The sequence below is a fragment of the Pelodiscus sinensis genome, chromosome W (genome assembly GCF_052426305.1).
Source record: "Pelodiscus sinensis isolate ZL-2025 chromosome W, ASM5242630v1, whole genome shotgun sequence".
NCBI lineage: Eukaryota > Metazoa > Chordata > Testudines > Trionychidae > Pelodiscus > Pelodiscus sinensis.
In genome coordinates this window covers 6,812,989-6,832,204 of record NC_143084.1, presented here as the reverse complement: position 1 = coordinate 6,832,204, position 19,216 = coordinate 6,812,989, and the positions used below count along the sequence as shown (strand labels likewise).

The following is a 19,216-nucleotide window of genomic DNA, read 5'->3' as shown; positions in this document are numbered from 1 at the left end:
CGCCTCCAGCTCCATCCCTGGCGGCCGCGGCCCCTTTCCCACCATGACCAGGAGGCACGGCGTCCGCTGCCTCCTGGTTGCCGCCTCGCCCCACATGGAAACCTACGTGCGGGCGATGGCGAGGGTGGTGGGGGCCTCGGCCGTGGTGGCGGCCTCCAAGATGTACGGCAAGGCGGTCTTCTTCCTTGCCTCGGAGGCCGCCGCCCAGGAGGCGGTGGAGAGGGGCCTGGCGGTGGGGGGCGTGCACGTGCCCCTCGAACCTCTGGAGGACCTGGGCGTACGGGTGGTGCTCACCTCCGTCCCGCCCTTCCTCCCTAATGCCGCCCTGTTACCTTCCCTCTCCACCCTGGGGAAGCCCATTTCGACCATCAGCCCTCTCCCGCTGGGCTGTAAGGACCCCGCCCTCCGCCACGTCCTATCCTTCCGCCGGCAGGTACAGCTGCAGCTGCCGCCGGCGGCGCGTGGCGGGGAGGCGCTCGAGGGGTCCTTCATGGTGCCCTACCAGGGGGCCCATTATCGGATTCATTACTCCTCGGGGGAGACCCGGTGCTTCCTCTGCCGGGCGATGGGGCACGTCCGGAGGGACTGTCCCTTGGCCCGGTCGGAGGAGGCGTCCGGGCCCCCCGGGGCCCGTAAGGGCGCCGGCCCCACCACCGCCGGCCCCCCTGGTAGTCCGGGATCCGCGGCCGCCCCTCCTCCAACCGACGGCCCTGCTCGGGAGCCAGAGGCGTCCCCCCTGGCGTGCCCGAGCGGGCAGGCGGGCCCCACCTCTATTAGGTCAGTCACCGCGGGGCCCGAGGAGGAGAGGGTGGCGCGGTTGCCGCAGGGCGAGGGAGAGGGCCCTCCCCGGGTGGAGGTATCCCCTTCCTTCCCACCCTTGCCACAACGCCGTCCCCGAACCCCAAAAGTGCCCCCCGGCCTTGCCCTCGCTGACCGGCCCTCCACTTCCACCTCGGAGGGCTGGACGCTCGTTGGGGGCAAGCGCAAAGCCCGCCGGTTGCGGGCCCAATCTCCCCCCTCCGATGAGGAGGGCGGGAAGGCCCCCCTCCGAAAGATCCCGAGGGGGGCCGGCGCTGCCCAGAGCGCCCCCGACGAGCATCAGCGGGAGGCGCCGGCCGAGGAAGCCGCGGCGGCGAGGGGGGACGCCGCCGCCCCCCCTGCGGAGCTTCTCCACGAGGAGGCCTCGGGTGGAGCCCCCCCGACCCCGGTTCCAACTGAGCCCCCCTCCGTTCCCGCTGAGGTAATTGTTGCCTCGGCGGCCGGAGGGGAAGGCTCCGGGGCCGAGGGGATGGAGCTTAGCTCCATCTTCGAGGAGATCGAGGCCCTGGGTCTGACCCCGCTCACCCAGGGGGAGGACGACCCTCCGCCAGCGGGCCTCGGTCTGGGCGGCGACTCTATGGCGCCGCCCCCTCCTCTCCCCGATCCCGTGTCCCAGGTGGCTGACCCCGTCCTCACGCTCGGGGCGCCCCTGATACTGCCCACTGGCCCGGCCGACTCGAGCGCCGGAACGGATGCCGCCGAGCCCTCTGGGGCGACGGCTGGCGCCGAGCGGCCGGGTCCCGGGGTTGGGGGTGCCCCCTCTCCAGCTACCGAGGCGGGGCAGTCATCCCCCTTTCCCGTTGGGGGCCCAGCAGAAAATGCCATCCAGGCCGACGCCGAGGCATTAACACTTGCCTCTCCACCTGAGCCCGGCATCGGCGCGGGCCCCCTTCCTGTTCCCGACCCCCAACTTCCCATTCGGGAGGCGCCGCAGCCCGGTGGGATTGCCACAGGGGACCCTTTCCCAGACCCCGTCCAGGATCCCGATTCCCTCCCATGTCCCGATCCTCCCCCTACTCCCGCTTCCGCCCTTTATGAACCCATCTCCAGCCCCGAGTCCTCCCCTGTTCCCGATCCCTTCCCTACCCCTACCTCTGCCCCATTCCCTGTCCCCGACCCACTGTCCGGCCCTGAACCTACCCCTCCCCCCGGCTCTGCCGTGGAGGTAACCCCTCCCCTGCCGTCCCCCCCTTCTTTTCCCATCCTGGTCCCCGTCATGTTGCCCGATCCGTCCCTACTGCTCCCCCAAACATCCGCCAGTGCCACCCCCGCGAGGGCCGTCTCGTTCCCGCTAGCTGCGGGCGGCCCTTCGGGGGTCGTTTTTGTATCCCCGGTCCCCAACCCGTTGGGGGCTGCCTTGTTCCCTCCGCCGCCTCCTTCCCTGCCGGGGTCGGGGGCGGGCAGCGCGGCGCCAGCGGTCATGGCGCCGCGTCGGGGATCGGATCCCTGTTTGTCCGTCTCCGTGGCCCGTGAGCTTCATCCGGGGGCCCGGATGGAGGAGAATCCTGGTTCCCCCTCGGTGCTGAGGGGCGAGCTGCGCCAATTCCTCGCGGATAACCGCGGGGCGAAAGGAAAGGTGCAGCTCGCCCTCCAGCGCTGGGGGGACTTTCACTCCATCCTCCAGGCCACTAGAGCCTTGTTGCAGGAGGGGAGAGGGACCAGTAGGCAGGACGACGCGGCCTACCGTCAGACCCGCAGGTTTCGGGACGCTCTCCTGACCTTCGGGTCGGGGAGCGGTCTGCTGCGGGGTCTGCGTGAGGCCGCCGACTCGCCTGTCCGCGAGGATCTACCCCAGCCCTCACTATGAACTGTACCATCTTCGCAACATTGAATGCCCGGGGCTGTAGGGCGGGTCTCCGCAGGAGCCGGGTGCTCTCCTTCCTTCGGGAGGGGGGGTACTCGGTGGTTTTCCTGCAGGAGACCCACACGACTCCAGCCGTCGAGGCTGGCTGGCGGCTGGAGTGGGGGGACGGGGTGTATTTTAGCCACCTCGGCGCCCACTCGGCCGGGGTGGCCACCCTGTTCTCCCCTGCCCTACGGCCCGAGGTGCTGGGGACCGTCGAGGTTGTCCCGGGCCGCCTGCTGCACGTCCGGGCCCGCGTGGAGGGGCGGACGTTGAACCTGGTCAACGTCTATGCCCCGAACGCGGGCCCGGACCAGGTCACCTTTTATCGGCAGGCGGCCACCTTCCTCGGCACTCTGGATCCTCGCGAGGGCCTGGTCCTGGGCGGGGACTTCAACACCACCCTCGATGACCGGGACCGTGTAGGACTCGCGAACTGCCAGGCCGCGGCGGACGTCCTCAGGGAGATCGTGGAACATCACTCCCTGGTGGACGTCTGGCGAGACCACCACCCGGACGACAGTACCACCTTCACTTACGTCCGGGTGGGGAAAACACGGTCGAGCCACTCCCGGTTGGATCGCATTTACCTATCACGATTCCATCTGGCACGAGCCCACTCCTCCAGCATCCGGCCGGCCCCGTTCACGGACCACCATTTGGTGTCCGTGAAGGCCTCTCTGACTTCGGAGAGGCTGGGGCCGGCCTATTGGCATTTTAACAATAGCTTGCTGGAGGACGTGGGCTTCGTGGCGTCCTTCCGGGAGTTCTGGCAGGCCTGGCGGGGGCAGCGGCCTGCCTTTCCCTCGGCGCGGCGATGGTGGGATGTGGGGAAGGTGCGCGCCCGGCTCTTCTGCCGTGACTACTCCCGGGGCGCCAGCCGGCGGAGGGATGCGGCGATAGAGCAGCTGGAGCGGGAGGTCTTGAAGCTTGAGAGGCGCCTGGCGTCCGCCCCCGAGGATCCACTCCTCCGCGAGGCGTGCCGGGAGAAGCGGGAGGAGCTCCGAGCCCTGGAAGATCACAGGGCCCGGGGCGCTTTTGTTCGATCCCGCATCCACCTCCTTCGGGAGATGGATCGCGGCTCCCGCTTCTTCTACGCCCTGGAGAAAAGGAGGGGGGCAAAAAAGCACGTCACCTGCCTTTTGGCGGAGGACGGCACCCCCCTCACGGATCCGGCGGAGATGCGTGGAAGGGCCAGGGCCTTCTACGCCAGTTTGTTCTCCCCGGATCCGACCGAAGCCGACGCCTGCAGGGCGCTCTGGACCGAGCTCCCGACGGTCAGCGCGGGCGACCGAGACCGGCTGGAGCTGCCTCTCACTCTGGCCGAGTTCTCGGAAGCCCTCCGTCTCATGCCCAACAACAAAACCCCGGGCATGGACGGGCTGACCGTGGAATTCTACCGCGTGTTCTGGGACGTCCTCGGCCCGGACCTCGTCACCGTCTGGGCCGAGTCCCTGGAGAGCGGGGTCCTCCCTCTGTCGTGCAGGCGAGCGGTGCTCGCCTTACTGCCGAAGAAGGGGGACCTCCGCGACCTACGGAATTGGCGTCCCGTCTCGCTCCTCAGCACGGACTACAAGATCGTAGCGAAAACCATCTCGCTGCGACTGCGGTCCGTGCTGGCGGACGTGATCCATCCCGACCAGACCTACACCGTCCCGGGCCGTAGTATATTTGACAACTTGTATTTGGTCCGGGATCTCTTAGAGCTCGGGTGTAGGGACGGCTTGTCGTTCGCCCTCCTGTCCCTGGACCAGGAGAAGGCGTTCGACAGGATGGACCACGGGTATCTCCTGGGCACCCTGCAGGCCTTCGGCTTCGGGCCCCGGTTTGTGGGTTTTCTCCGGGTGCTGTACGCCCTCGCGGAGTGTTTGGTCAGGCTCAACTGGACCCTGACCGAGCCGGTCAGCTTCGGGCGGGGGGTACGTCAGGGGTGTCCGCTGTCGGGCCAGCTGTACGCTCTGGCGATCGAGCCCTTCCTCTGTCTCCTCCGTAGGAGGTTGACGGGGTTGGTGCTTCGGGAGCCGGAGCTGCGGCTGGTCCTGTCGGCGTACGCCGATGACGTGCTCCTCGTGGTCCGGGACCCGGGCGACCTGGCGCGGGTGGAGGCTTGCCAAGCCGTCTACTCGGCAGCCTCCTCCGCGCGGGTCAACTGGGTCAAGAGCTCTGGCCTGGTGGTCGGGGACGGGTGGCGGGCCGGCTCCCTCCCACCCGCGCTTCAGGCCATCAGGTGGAGCGCGGGTCCGCTGCTCTATCTGGGCGTTTATTTATCCGCCACGCATCCTTCTCCGCCGGAAAACTGGCAAGGTTTGGAGGCCAGGGTGGGTGAGCGGCTGCGGAGATGGACGGGACTGCTCCGGTGTCTCTCCCTTCGCGGGAGAGCGCTGGTACTCAATCAGCTGGTCCTGTCCATGCTCTGGCACCGGCTCAACACCCTGCGCCCGGCCCCGGAGGTCCTGGCCAAGCTCCAGAGGGCAGCTTTGGGGTTCCTTTGGCCGGGACTGCACTGGGTCTCTGCAGGGGTCCTGTCCCTCCCCCTGGAGGAGGGGGGTCAGGGCCTGGTCTGCATACGCAGCCAGGTCCGGACCTTCCGCCTCCAGGCCCTGCAGAGACTCCTCTTCAGTGCAGGTAGTCCGGCATGGGGCACCTTGGCGCGCGCTTTCCTCCGCCGCCTCCGAGGGCTCCGATACGACCGGCAGCTCTTTTTTATCCATCCGAGGGGTCTTCCGCGAGACCTCTCAGAGCTGCCGGAATTCTACCAGGACCTCCTCCAGACCTGGAAGCTGTTCTCGGCGACCAGGTCCGTTGTGGCCTCCGAGGGGGCAGACCTCCTCGCGGAGCCCCTGCTCCACAATCCAGCCTTGTGCGTGCAGGTGGCGGAGTCTCCCTCGGTGCGCCGGAGGCTGATCCTGGCAGAAACCACCATGGTCGGAGACCTCCTGGACTACGACAGGGGGGACTGGGTGGATCCCCGAGCGCTCGCTCGGCGCATGGGGCTCTCCACCCCCCGAACCCCTCTGCGCCTACTCCAGGAGGTGAAGGCGGCTTTGCCGCGGCCCGCTCTCGACTTCCTGCAGCGGTCCTTGCGAGAGGGTACACCCCGCCCCTCCCCTCCTGCAAAGCCTCCGTCCCTTATTATTGGGCCCCTGTTCCACGGGCCCCCCCGGCCTCCCCACCCCTGGACCCCCAGCCGGCTGCAAAATCTGCAGCCGGTCTGTTTCCAAGCCGCGCCAAGGCAACATCTGTACACGCTCGTGCTCCACACCCTGCATTTCCCCACCCTCGTGTCCCGCCCTGATACCAAATGGCGGGACTATCTAAGACCCGTAGAGAGTGGGGAACCCCGGTGGGCCAGCGTCTATTCCGATCTGATTCCGCGGCCCATCGGGGACATCAGTTGGCGGCTCCTTCACGGAGCCGTGAGCACGGGCGTGTACTTGGCGCGGTTTACTCCCATTCCAGACACCTGCCCCTTCTGCGGCGTGAGGGAGAACCTGGCGCACGCCTACCTCGAATGCGCCAGGTTGCAGCCCCTATTCCGGCTCCTCCAGAACCTCTTATTGAGGTTCTGGCTGCACTTTTCCCCCCACCTATTCATTTATGCACACCCTATCCATGGCCCCACAAAGTCGCGAGACCTCCTCGTCAACCTCCTCCTGGCTCTAGCTAAGAGCACCATCTACAATACCAGGAGGAGGATGCTAGACGAGGGGGTACTCTGCAACTGTGGGGCCTATTTCCGCTCCTCCCCTGTGTCACGAATCCGGGCAGAGTTCCTCTGGGCGGCGTCCACTGGCTCCATCGACAGCTTTGAGGAGCAGTGGGCGCTGTCCGGGGTTCTCTGCTCGGTGTCCCCATCCGGCTCCCTTATTTTGAACCTTTAACCCGCACTCCTTGATCCTTTATTCATTATTTGTCCCAAGCAATTAGTTGGACATGGGTCCAGTGTCCCTCCCATAAGGCTGGGGAGGGGCTTTTAGAAGGTGGGCGGGCTTTGCCCGCCCACCATCCCATGTTTTCAAATAGACCACCCAGCTGCCTCCCTGCCTGTCCGTCTGCTGAGGCCTGCTCCCCGGACGTCGCTGCACCCCACCACCACCACCACCACCTGCTGCTGTTGCTGCCTGGGGGGAGAGGGGGGGCCTGCCAGCTGCCCTCCCTCTCCCCTCCACCACTGCTCCAGAGGAGGAGGACCACCCCACCAGCACCCACCACCCGGAGGCCTTCCACTGCTGCCTTGCTGCTGCTGCACCCCGCTGAGGGGGAGAAGAGGAGATCATCACCATCAAGAACTGTGGAGGGGGTTCGTTTACAGACTGAGCTTTTTCAATCTGCTCCGGGGTGGTGGTGAGTTGAACTGTTAAAAGGGGGGCTGGGGGAGAGGCTCAGAGCCCTCCCCCCAGTCCAGTTGCCCCCCCCCCACCCCACCCGCTGCCACCACCCCCAACGTCCCCTCCACCACCCCTTACCATCTGGACTGTCTCTTCTCCCCCTAGTGGGGTTTGCTGCCCTGCCTTCCACCTGGGACTCTGCTGCAGCGGTGGGCGAGGTTGAGCCCCACACAGTGCTCGTGGGTGTGCTCCCTCCCCCCTCTTCTGGACTTGGCCCCCCTCCCTCAGCTACATCTGGCTGGGGGGCCACCCTTACCCCCGGTCACCCACCCTACCCCAGCAGCTTGGTTTTTCCCCCCACTGCCTGCCCCTCCCTGTTAGCTTAGTTTGGTTCCTTCCCTCCCTTCCCAAATCCACTTACCCACCACACCTGCTCCCAAAGTCATCTGCCACGCCCCTGCCCCAGCCAGCCCAAGAGTGTGTGCCCCGCCCCACCCAGCTGTTGTTTGCCTCTATTTTATCCCTCCCCAACCCCCCCCCAGCCACCCCCCAGCCCTTGAGCACCACCAGGTTTGCCTCGCCCCCTCCCTGCCCTGAGCGCTTGTGCCCCCCTTTTAGTTAGCCCCCTTGTTCACTGCACCTCCCCAACGGCCCCATAACCCCCCCCCTTGTATCCCAGTGCAGCCGGAGGAGCCGGCCCCCGCCCTGTACCCGTTACCTTGCCCCCTGTCTGCCCTGCCGGCACCCTCCTCCTCCGCTTCCAGCCTTGCGGGGAGGAGTGGTTGCTGGCCCCTCGGTTCCCCTGCTCTATCCCCTCCTTTTTGGCTCTCTCCCTCCCAGCAACCAGTCGGCGGGAGGGAGTAGTTGCCCCCCCCTTTTTCCCCTTCCCTCCCAATTATACCCCCCCAACCTCCCCTTCCCTTGCGTGCCCCCGCCCCTGTATTAGCGCCCTCCTCCTCTGCTACAGTCTCAGCAGGGAGGTGAGGCTGCTAACTCCCCCCCCCCCCCCATAATCTTCAGTTGCCCTCCCCAAAACCAGCACCTTCCCTCTCTCCCACCCCCTCCATTTCAGACACCCTCCTCCCTCACCTGCTGTCTGGTGGGGAGGAGCGGTGAACCCTTGTTCCCCTTCCTGTTATCTGCCTCCTTCCTACCCTCCCCTTCCATGATGGAGGCAGTCCCTACCACGGCCCCCTCGCTACCACCAGGCCCAACAACTGCTGCGGCTGACCTCCCGACCCTAGGCCCGAGCTCCGCCGCCACCACGGCCGCCGCTCCCTCAGACACAGGAGCAACCATCACCTCGGCCGGAAAAAAGGGCGGGGGGAAGAAAAAGGGCAAAAGCCCGGCCCCGAAGGCCAAATCCATCATGGCCAAAGCCGCCCCGCCCTCCGCAGCCCCTCCTTCCCCTGCTATTCCCTCCACCAGCTCTGGGGGTGACACAACCAAGGCCCCCAGAGCGTACGCCCAGGTGGCCGCTGCTACCCCCTCACCTGCCCCGTCATCGGCCCCGACTGCGGCCTCCAGCTCCATCCCTGGCGGCCGCGGCCCCTTTCCCACCATGACCAGGAGGCACGGCGTCCGCTGCCTCCTGGTCGCCGCCTCGCCCCACATGGAAACATACGTGCGGGCATTGGCGAGGGTGGTGGGGGCCTCGGCCGTGGTGGCGGCCTCCAAAATGTATGGCAAGGCGGTGTTCTTCCTTGCCTCGGAGGCCGCCGCCCAGGAGGCGGTGGAGAGGGGCCTGGCGGTGGGAGGCGTGCACGTGCCCCTCGAACCGTTGGAGGACCTGGGCGTACGGGTGGTCCTCACCTCCGTCCCGCCCTTCCTCCCTAATGCCGCCCTATTGCCCTCCCTCTCCACCCTGGGGAAACCTATATCAACAATCAGCCCTCTCCCGTTGGGCTGTAAGGACCCCGCCCTCCGCCACGTTCTATCCTTCCGCCGCCAGGTACAGCTTCAGCTGCTGCCGGCGGCGCGTGGCGGGGAGGCGCTCGAGGGGTCCTTCATGGTGCCCTACCAGGGGGCCCATTATCGGATTCATTACTCCTCGGGGGAGACCCGGTGCTTCCTCTGCCGGGCGATGGGGCACGTCCGGAGGGACTGTCCCTTGGCCCGGTCGGAGGAGGCGTCCGGGCCCCCCGGGGCCCGTAAGGGCGCCGGCCCCACCACCGCCGGCCCCCCTGGTAGTCCGGGATCCGCGGCCGCCCCTCCTCCAACCGACGGCCCTGCCCGGGAGCCAGAGGCGTCCCCCCTGGCGTGCCCGAGCGGGCAGGCGGGCCCCACCTCTGTTCGGTCAGTCACCGCGGGGCCCGAGGAGGAGAGGGTGGCGCGGTTGCCGCAGGGCGAGGGAGAGGGCCCTCCCCGGGTGGAGGTATCCCCTTCCTTCCCACCCTTGCCACAACGCCGTCCCCGAACCCCAAAAGTGCCCCCCGGCCTTGCCCTCGCTGACCGGCCCTCCACTTCCACCTCGGAGGGCTGGATGCTCGTCGGGGGCAAGCGCAAAGCCCGCCGGTTGCGGGCTCAATCTCCCCCCTCCGATGAGGAGGGCGGGAAGGCCCCCCTCCGAAAGATCCCGAGGGGGGCCGGCGCTGCCCAGAGCGCCCCCGACGAGCATCAGCGGGAGGCGCCGGCCGAGGAAGCCGCGGCGGCGAGGGGGGACGACGCCGCCCCCCCTGCGGAGCTTCTCCACGAGGAGGCCTCGGGGGGAGCCCCCTCGACCCCGGTTCCAACTGAGCCCCCCTCCGTTCCCGCTGAGGTAATTGTTGCCTCGGCGGCCGGAGGGGAAGGCTCCGGGGACGAGGGGATGGAGCTTAGCTCCATCTTCGAGGAGATCGAGGCCCTGGGTCTGACCCCGCTCACCCAGGGGGAGGACGACCCTCCGCCAGCGGGCCTCGGTCTGGGCGGCGACTCTATGGCGCCGCCCCCTCCTCTCCCCGATCCCGTGTCCCAGGTGGCTGACCCCGTCCTCACGCTCGGGGCGCCCCTGATACTGCCCACTGGCCCGGCCGACTCGAGCGCCGGAACGGATGCCGCCGAGCCCTCCGGGGCGACGGCTGGCGCCGAGCGGCCGGGTCCCGGGGTTGGGGGTGCCCCCTCTCCAGCTACCGAGGCGGGGCAGTCATCCCCCTTTCCCGTTGGGGGCCCAGCAGAAAATGCCATCCAGGCCGACGCCGTGGCATTAACACCTGCCTCTCCACCTGAGCCCGGCGTCGGCGCGGGCCCCCTTCCTGTTCCCGACCCCCAACTTCCCATTCGGGAGGCGCCGCAGCCCGGTGGGATTGCCACACGGGACCCTTTCCCAGACCCCGTCCAGGATCCCGATTCCCTCCCATGTCCCGATCCTCCCCCTACTCCCGCTTCCGCCCTTTACGAACCCACCTCCAGCCCCGAGTCCTCCCCTGTTCCCGATCCCTTCCCTACCCCAACCTCTGCCCCATTCCCTGTCCCCGACCCACTGTCCGGCCCTGAACCTACCCCTCCCCCCGGCTCTGCCGTGGAGGTAACCCCTCCCTTGCCGTCCCCCCCTTCTTTTCCCATCCTGGTCCCCGTCATGTTGCCCGATCCGTCCCTACTGCTCCCCCAAACATCCGCCAGTGCCACCCCCGCGAGGGCCGTCTCGTTCCCGCTAGCTGCGGGCGGCCCTTCGGGGGTCGTTTTTGTATCCCCGGTCCCCAACCCGTTGGGGGCTGCCTTGTTCCCTCCGCCGCCTCCTTCCCTGCCGGGGGCGGGGGCGGGCAGCGAGGCGCCAGCAGTAACGGCGCCGCGTCGGGGATCGGATCCCTGTTTGTCCGTCTCCGTGGCCCGTGAGCTTCATCCGGGGGCCCGGACGGAGGAGAATCCTGGTTCCCCCTCGGTGCTGAAGGGCGAGCTGCGCCAATTCCTCGCGGATAACCGCGGGGCGAAAGGAAAGGTGCAGCTCGCCCTCCAGCGCTGGGGGGACTTCCACTCCATCCTCCAGGCCACTAGAGCCTTGTTGCAGGAGGGGAGAGGGACCAGTAGGCAGGACGACGCAGCCCACCGTCAGACCCGCAGGTTTCGGGACGCTCTCCTGACCTTCGGGTCGGGGAGCGGTCTGCTGCGGGGCCTGCGTGAGGCCGCCGACTCGCCTGTCCGCGAGGATCTACCCCAGCCCTCACTATGAATTCTACCATCTTGGCAACATTGAATACCCGGGGCTGTAGGGCGGGTCTCCGCAGGAACCGGGTGCTCTCCTTCCTTCGGGAGGGGGGGTACTCGGTGGTTTTCCTGCAGGAGACCCACACGACTCCAGCCGTCGAGGCTGGCTGGCGGCTGGAGTGGGGGGACGGGGTGTATTTTAGCCACCTCGGCGCCCACTCAGCCGGGGTGGCCACCCTGTTCTCCCCTGCCCTACGGCCCGAGGTGCTGGGGACCGCCGAGGTTGTCCCGGGCCGCCTGCTGCACGTCCGGGCCCGCGTGAAGGGGCGGATGTTGAACCTGGTCAACGTCTACGCCCCGAACGCGGGCCCGGACCAGGTCACCTTTTATCGGCAGGCGGCCACCTTCCTCGGCACTCTGGATCCTCGCGAGGGCCTGGTCCTGGGCGGGGACTTCAACACCACCCTCGATGACCGGGACCGTGTAGGACTCGCGAACTGCCAGGCCGCGGCGGATGTCCTCAGGGAGATCGTGGAACATCACTCCCTGGTGGACGTCTGGCGAGACCACCACCCGGACGACAGTACCACCTTCACTTACGTCCGGGTGGGGAAAACACGGTCGAGCCACTCCCGGTTGGATCGCATTTACCTATCACGATTCCATCTGGCACGAGCCCACTCCTCCAGCATCCGGCCGGCCCCGTTCACGGACCACCATTTGGTGTCCGTGAAGGCCTCTCTGACTTCGGAGAGGCTGGGGCCGGCCTATTGGCATTTTAACAATAGCTTGCTGGAGGACGTGGGCTTCGTGGCGTCCTTCCGGGAGTTCTGGCAGGCCTGGCGGGGGCAGCGGCCCGCCTTTCCCTCGGCGCGGCGATGGTGGGATGTGGGGAAGGTGCGCGCCCGGCTCTTCTGCCGTGACTACTCCCGGGGCGCCAGCCGGCGGAGGGATGCGGCGATAGAGCAGCTGGAGCGGGAGGTCTTGAAGCTTGAGAGGCGCCTGGCGTCCGCCCCCGAGGATCCACTCCTCCGCGAGGCGTGCCGGGAGAAGCGGGAGGAGCTCCGAGCCCTGGAAGATCACAGGGCCCGGGGCGCTTTTGTCCGATCCCGCATCCACCTCCTTCGGGAGATGGATCGCGGCTCCCGCTTCTTCTATGCCCTGGAGAAAAGGAGGGGGGCAAAAAAGCACGTCACCTGCCTCTTGGCGGAGGACGGCACCCCCCTCACGGATCCGGTGGAGATGCGTGGAAGGGCCAGGGCCTTCTACGCCAGTTTGTTCTCCCCGGATCCGACCGAAGCCGACGCCTGCAGGGCGCTCTGGACCGAGCTCCCGACGGTCAGCGCGGGCGACCGAGACCGGCTGGAGCTGCCTCTCACTCTGGCCGAGTTCTCGGAAGCCCTCCGTCTCATGCCCAACAACAAAACCCCGGGCATGGACGGGCTGACCGTGGAGTTCTACCGCGTGTTCTGGGACGTCCTCGGCCCGGACCTCGTCACCGTCTGGGCCGAGTCCCTGGAGAGCGGGGTCCTCCCTCTGTCGTGCAGGCGAGCGGTGCTCGCCTTACTGCCGAAGAAGGGGGACCTCCGCGACCTACGGAATTGGCGTCCCGTCTCGCTCCTCAGCACGGACTACAAGATCGTAGCGAAAACCATCTCGCTGCGACTGCGGTCCGTGCTGGCGGACGTGATCCATCCCGACCAGACCTACACCGTCCCGGGCCGTAGTATATTTGATAACTTGTATTTGGTCCGGGATCTCTTAGAGCTCGGGTGTAGGGACGGCTTGTCGTTCGCCCTCCTGTCCCTGGACCAGGAGAAGGCGTTCGACAGGATGGACCACGGGTATCTCCTGGGCACCCTGCAGGCCTTCGGCTTCGGGCCCCGGTTTGTGGGTTTTCTCCGGGTGCTGTACGCCCTCGCGGAGTGTTTGGTCAGGCTCAACTGGACCCTGACCGAGCCGGTCAGCTTCGGGCGGGGGGTACGTCAGGGGTGTCCGCTGTCGGGCCAGCTGTACGCTCTGGCGATCGAGCCCTTCCTCTGTCTCCTCCGTAGGAGGTTGACGGGGTTGGTGCTTCGGGAGCCGGAGCTGCGGCTGGTCCTGTCGGCGTACGCCGATGACGTGCTCCTCGTGGTCCAGGACCCGGGCGACCTGGCGCGGGTGGAGGCTTGCCAAGCCGTCTACTCGGCAGCCTCCTCCGCCCGGGTCAACTGGGTCAAGAGCTCTGGCCTGGTGGTCGGGGACGGGTGGCGGGCCGGCTCCCTCCCACCCGCGCTTCAGGCCATCAGGTGGAGCGCGGGTCCGCTGCTCTATCTGGGCGTTTATTTATCCGCCACGCATCCTTCTCCGCCGGAAAACTGGCAAGGTTTGGAGGCCAGGGTGGGTGAGCGGCTGCGGAGATGGACGGGACTGCTCCGGTGCCTCTCCCTTCGCGGGAGAGCGCTGGTACTCAATCAGCTGGTCCTGTCCATGCTCTGGCACCGGCTCAACACCCTGCGCCCGGCCCCGGAGGTCCTGGCCAAGCTCCAGAGGGCAGCTTTGGGGTTCTTTTGGCCAGGACTGCACTGGGTCTCTGCAGGGGCCCTGTCCCTCCCCCTGGAGGAGGGGGGTCAGGGCCTGGTCTGCATACGCAGCCGGGTCCGGACCTTCCGCCTCCAGGCCCTGCAGAGACTCCTCTTCAGTGCAGGTAGTCCGGCATGGGGCACCTTGGCCCACGCCTTCCTCCGCCGCCTCCGAGGGCTCCGATACGACCGGCAGCTCTTTTTTATCCACCCGAGGGGTCTTCCGCGAGACCTCTCAGAGCTGCCGGAATTCTACCAGGACCTCCTCCAGACCTGGAAGCTGTTCTCGGCGACCAGGTCCGTTGTGGCCTCCGAGGGGGCAGACCTCCTCGTGGAGCCCCTGCTCCACAATCCAGCCTTGTGCGTGCAGGTGGCGGAGTCTCCCTCGGTGCGCCGGAGGCTGATCCTGGCAGAAACCACCATGGTCGGAGACCTCCTGGACTACGACAGGGGGGACCGGGTGGATCCCCGAGCGCTCGCTCGGCGCATGGGGCTCTCCACCCCCCGAACCCCTCTGCGCCTACTCCAGGAGGTGAAGGCGGCTTTGCCGCGGCCCGCTCTCGACTTCCTGCAGCGGTCCTTGCGAGAGGGTACACCCCGCCCCTCCCCTCCTGCAAAGCCTCCGTCCCTTATTATTGGGCCCCTGTTCCACGGGGCCCCCCGGCCTCCCCACCCCTGGACCCCCAGCCGGCTGCAAAATCTGCAGCCGGTCTGTTTCCAGGCCGCGCCAAGGCAACATCTGTACACGCTCGTGCTCCACACCCTGCATTTCCCCACCCTCGTGTCCCGCCCTGATACCAAATGGCGGGACTATCTAAGACCCGTAGAGGGTGGGGAACCCCGGTGGGCCAGCGTCTATTCCGATCTAATTCCGCGGCCCATCGGGGACATCAGTTGGCGGCTCCTTCACGGAGCCGTGAGCACGGGCGTGTACTTGGCGCGGTTCACCCCTATCCCAGACACCTGCCCCTTCTGCGGCGTGACGGAGAACCTGGCGCACGCCTACCTCGAATGCGCCAGGTTGCAGCCCCTATTCCGGCTCCTCCAGAACCTCTTACTGAGGTTCTGGCTGCACTTCTCCCCTCACCTTTTCCTATACGCACACCCTATCCGTGGCCCCACAAAGTCGCGAGACCTCCTCGTCAACCTGCTCCTGGCCCTAGCAAAGGCTGCCATCTATAATACCAGGAGCAAGATGCTAGACGAGGGGGTTCTCTGCGACTGTGGGGCCTATTTCCGTTCCTCCCTGGTTTCACGAATCCGGGCAGAGTTCCTCTGGGCGGCGTCCACCGGCTCCCTCGATAGCTTTGAGGAGCAGTGGGCGCTGTCCGGGGTTTTCTGCTCGGTGTCCCCATCTGGTTCCCTAGTTATAAACCTTTAGCCCGCACCCCTTGTCCCTTTTGTCATTATTTGTCCCAAGTAATTGATTGAGCACGGGTCCAGTCGTCCGTCCCGCAAGGCCAGTCGTCCTCAAATAGGCCTGTCCCACTCCACTCCACTCCTGAGAAGGAGGAGAGGCAGCAGGGTGCAGGGGCTGCTCTCTCCCTTCTCCCCCCCTTGCTCCTGCTCCTGCAGGGGCTCTCCCTGCTGCACCCAGCCACCACCTGAAGCCTCTGAGCTGCTGGACCTGCTCCCCCCGGACACCGCTGCCTTCCACCACCACCGGCTGCTGCTGCTGCCTAAGGGGAGAGGGGGGCCTGCCGGCTGCCCCCCCCCTCCACTCCGGAGGAAGAGGACCCCACCAGAACCCACCATCCAGAGGCCTGCCCCACCTGGCTGCCACCCACCCGCTGCTGCTGCTTTACCATCTGCACCCCACTGGGGGAGACGAGGACTGCTAGTTGGCCTGTGGAGGGGGTTTGTTTGTTGGGACTGAGCATTTCATCTGCTCTTGGGGTGGTGGTGGACTGAGACACCAAGAGGGGGCTGGGGGGAGGTGTAGAGCCCTCCCCCCCGGTCCGGCCACCCCCCCATACCACCACCCCCACAACCCCCTCCACCAACCTTTTATCACCTGGACTCGCCCCTTGGTGGGGCACGCTACCCACCCCCCACTTTTTGCCAGCTGGGACTGCTCTGCTGCAGCTGCAGGCGAGGACTGAGCCTCCCACAAGCGCTCGTGGGTGTGCTTCCACCCCCCCTTGGACTCGGCCCCCCCCTCCCTCAGCAGTGTTTGGTTGGGGGGCCTTTCACCCCTTTTGCCCCCCTTTTTTTACCCGCCCTGCCCCCACTGCAGAAGCCTTGCCCATTCCTCCCCGCTAGCCAGTCTCCTGTCCTCCCCTCCCTCCTTCCCTGAGTTTGCTGACTAGCCCCGCCCAGCCTCAGTTTGTTTCACCTGCCCCGCCCGCCTCTAGCTTACCACAGTTTGTGCCTTACTTCCCAGCCCTAGCTTTGCCCTGTCCTGCCTTGCTTACCTAATACCCGACCCCAGCCTCCCAGTAGTCCTCTGGCCCCACCCAGAACTCTGGTCCCCATCCCGAGCGCTTGCACCCCTTCCTTCCCTCTCCTTTTTAGTTAGCCCCCTTGCACAATGCACTCCCCCCCCCCCCCCGACAGCCCCATAGTCCCCTTCTGTATCCCAGTGCATCCGGAGGAGCCGGCCCCCGTCCTGCACCTGTTACCCGACCCCCTGCCAGCGCCCTCCTCCTCTGCTTCCAGCCTTGCGGGGAGGAGTGGCTGCTGGCCTCAAACCCTCCCCATGCCATGCCATGCCTCTGCCCCCTCCCTTCCCCATGGCCATGCCTCCTCCCCCAGTCATGCCTATGGCCCCCCCCCCGCTGATCCTGGTCCCACTGCCCCTCCTGCCCAGCCTATGGGGTCCCCAGACACGCTCAAGCCTGACGACGTCCCCGCACCCGAGGGGGTTCTACAAGCTGCCCCACCACTCCTCCCAGTCCTGATCCCCCTTCCCAGTTCAGACACCCCCCCTCCCCCGACCACCCTCGTTTATGTTTAATAAAGAAACAAGTCGTTTTGTTTTAAAACCAAGCAGGTGTGTTTATTGGGAGGTCAGGGGAGGGGGTGAGAGGGGGAAAGGGAGAGTGAAGGAAGGCTGAAGCCCCTGTTGTGGCGGCCCTGGGGAGAGTTACTGTGGTTCCTGAGCGAACCTCTCCCTCAGGGCCTTCCAGATCTGCGACCCGCCAGGCCCATCAGGCCGGGTGCACCTGTCCAGGGCTGCTCAAAGCCCCGGCCCATGCAGGCAGCCTCTGCCACCCATCCCAGGAGGAAGGCCCCACCCTTGCACTCCACTAGGTTGTGGAGCACACAGCAGGCCACCACCACCTTGGGGATATTCTGCTCCCCGACATCCAGGCAGGTGAGGAGGCAGCGGAACTGTCCTTTCAGATGCCTGAAGGCGCACTCCACCTGGTGGTGGGCTCTGTTCAGGCAGGCATTAAAAATGTCCTTGCTTCAAGCCAGTTGGCCAGTGTAGGGGTGCATTATCCAGAGCATGAGTGGGTATGCTGCGTCCCCCACTAGTCTGGTCGCCAACCGGTGTTGTCGGCAAGAGTAAGTCTCAGGTCCAACACTGGGCTCACAAAGTACAACACAAGTAGTTTATTTCCTGACAGCTGTGCCTCATAACTGGAAGAACAATATAACAAAGAAGCAGAATATGTTACTTCGTCCACAGCCTACCCGGGGGTTCCAGGCTTGCAGGAAGGGATGTGAGAGGTTGTCTCAGCTTCCGAGACGCCGGTACCCAAGCCCATTGGCGAGGTGCAAATTGTTGTGCTTTGGTACAGCCTTAAATACAGTTCTCTTGCCTTGTTTGGAAATTTCCAGGGGTTACTCATTACTTGCTGATGTAGGGCTTAGCTGTTAGAATTGTTCTTTGGTCTTGTGAGCAATACCTTAAGGGTAAAGGGCAACAACGCATAAACAAATAGGGTAAACAGTTATCGAGCTGGTTCTAGCTTAGACTTGTCCTTGCTATACTGGCAACAATGCTTATATCTGATGAGCCAGAAGCAAGTCTTTGGGAACATTTAAGATAAGGAAAAGGGGAAAGAATGTAGGCGTCACCACCCCTAAACTAGCACATACAAAGTTCTTCCGCAATTGACCCATACAACTGGCAACTCCCAGCAGGGGAAAAAGGTGCCCGCCTCCAGCTGGGCACACAGTCTGGAGTTCCTGAAAACGTGGGCATCATGAGCCCTGCCCAGCCACCCCCACATAGATGTTTGTGAAGTGGCCCCGGTGGTCCACCAGGGCCTGCAGGACTACTGAGAAGTAGGCCTTGCGGTTCACAAACTGGGCCACTTGATGTTCCGGGGCCCAGATGTGGCTGTGCATGCCGTCAATTGCGCCCATGCAGTTGGGGAACCTCAGGGCAGCAAAGCTGCCCATGCTAGCATCCAGGGCGTGGATCCGGACGACTGCACAGCAGCAGGGAGTTGATGGCTTGGACAACCTGCAGAAGGGGAGAGAGAACCACACAAAACAGAGAATAAGAGCGGGGTTGTGTGCTCCCAGTGTGATGTGGCCGCGGCCTCCCCCCGTGAGCCTGTGGCCACCCCTCCCCCCTGGAGCAGGCCAGTGTGAGGGCGAGAAGGCACCAGCCCCCAGGGCCCGGCCTTTCCCCCCCACCCCCAGTCCACCACGTATGGTCCCCCCCCCCGTCCTGAGGGTCCCTTTATGCAACACCCTCCCCCCCACCCCGGGCAGGGGCTGCAGCCCATGCTCTCCTTACCTGCATCAGGATGGCCCCGACGGTGGACTTCCCCACCCCAAAGTGGTTAGCCACCGAGCAGTAGCTGTTTTTCAGAAGATGGCAACCCGTATCTGGAGTGGGATGGCAGGGCACCCTCTGGACCAGACTGGTCCTAGATGAGGGATTTTGTGGACAAAGGGAGGTCATGTCAGGGCTCCTGGTTTCCCCCCCTCCCCACTAGGCTTCTTTGCACCTCCCTTCCCTGCAACCCAGCTGAGATGCCCACCCCCACTGGTTCCCTGCACCGCCCCCAAAACCACCCCTCACAAGCCAAGGGATTGCAGCACCAGTTCCCTGCAGCCACTCACAGCCCAGCTGAGCATCCCTTCGGTTCCCTATGCCTTTCCCCATCCACCTCAGCCCAGCTGAGTCCCGCACTGGTTCCCTGCATGCCTCCCCCACAGCACAGCTGAGCCATGTTTCCCTACACCGCCCCCCAACCCCCACAAAACTGCAGAGCCAGCTCTGATTTCCTGCCCCTCCTTCCCCTTGAGTCTAGCCCCGGCTCCCGGCACCTCACTCCTCCTGCAGGCAAACTGAACTCTGAGCTCCGCACCTCCCGCCCCGCTCCTCCGCAGCCCAGCCCAGCTCCTCTTCACTCTGCAACCCAGCTGAGCTCCGTTTCCCTGCACCTCCCCCAAACTGCGTAGACATGCTGAGCCCAGCGCTGATTCTCTGCCCCTCCCTCTGTCCCTCCCCTTGAGTCCAGCACCGTGTTACCAGCACCTCCCTCCTCCTGCAGCCCAGCACCCGGCACCACCACCCCCCCCCCGCAGCCCAGCCCGGTGTTCCCCTAGTGTGGCACCCGGGGGCAACTGCCCCCCCCCCC

The 19,216-nt window shown here is 65.9% G+C and overlaps 1 long non-coding RNA gene across 1 annotated transcript; it reads right to left on the bottom strand.

The window, feature by feature from the left end:
* Positions 1–16,648: 16,648 nt before the first annotated feature.
* Positions 16,649–19,014, bottom strand: LOC149520836 (uncharacterized). The gene is made up of 3 exons (XR_016348236.1): positions 18,944–19,014; positions 18,367–18,499; positions 16,649–18,087 (listed from the first exon to the last, which is right to left on the bottom strand). It is a non-coding gene; the product is annotated as an uncharacterized LOC149520836 (long non-coding RNA).
* Between the last annotated feature and the right edge of the window lie 202 nt (positions 19,015–19,216).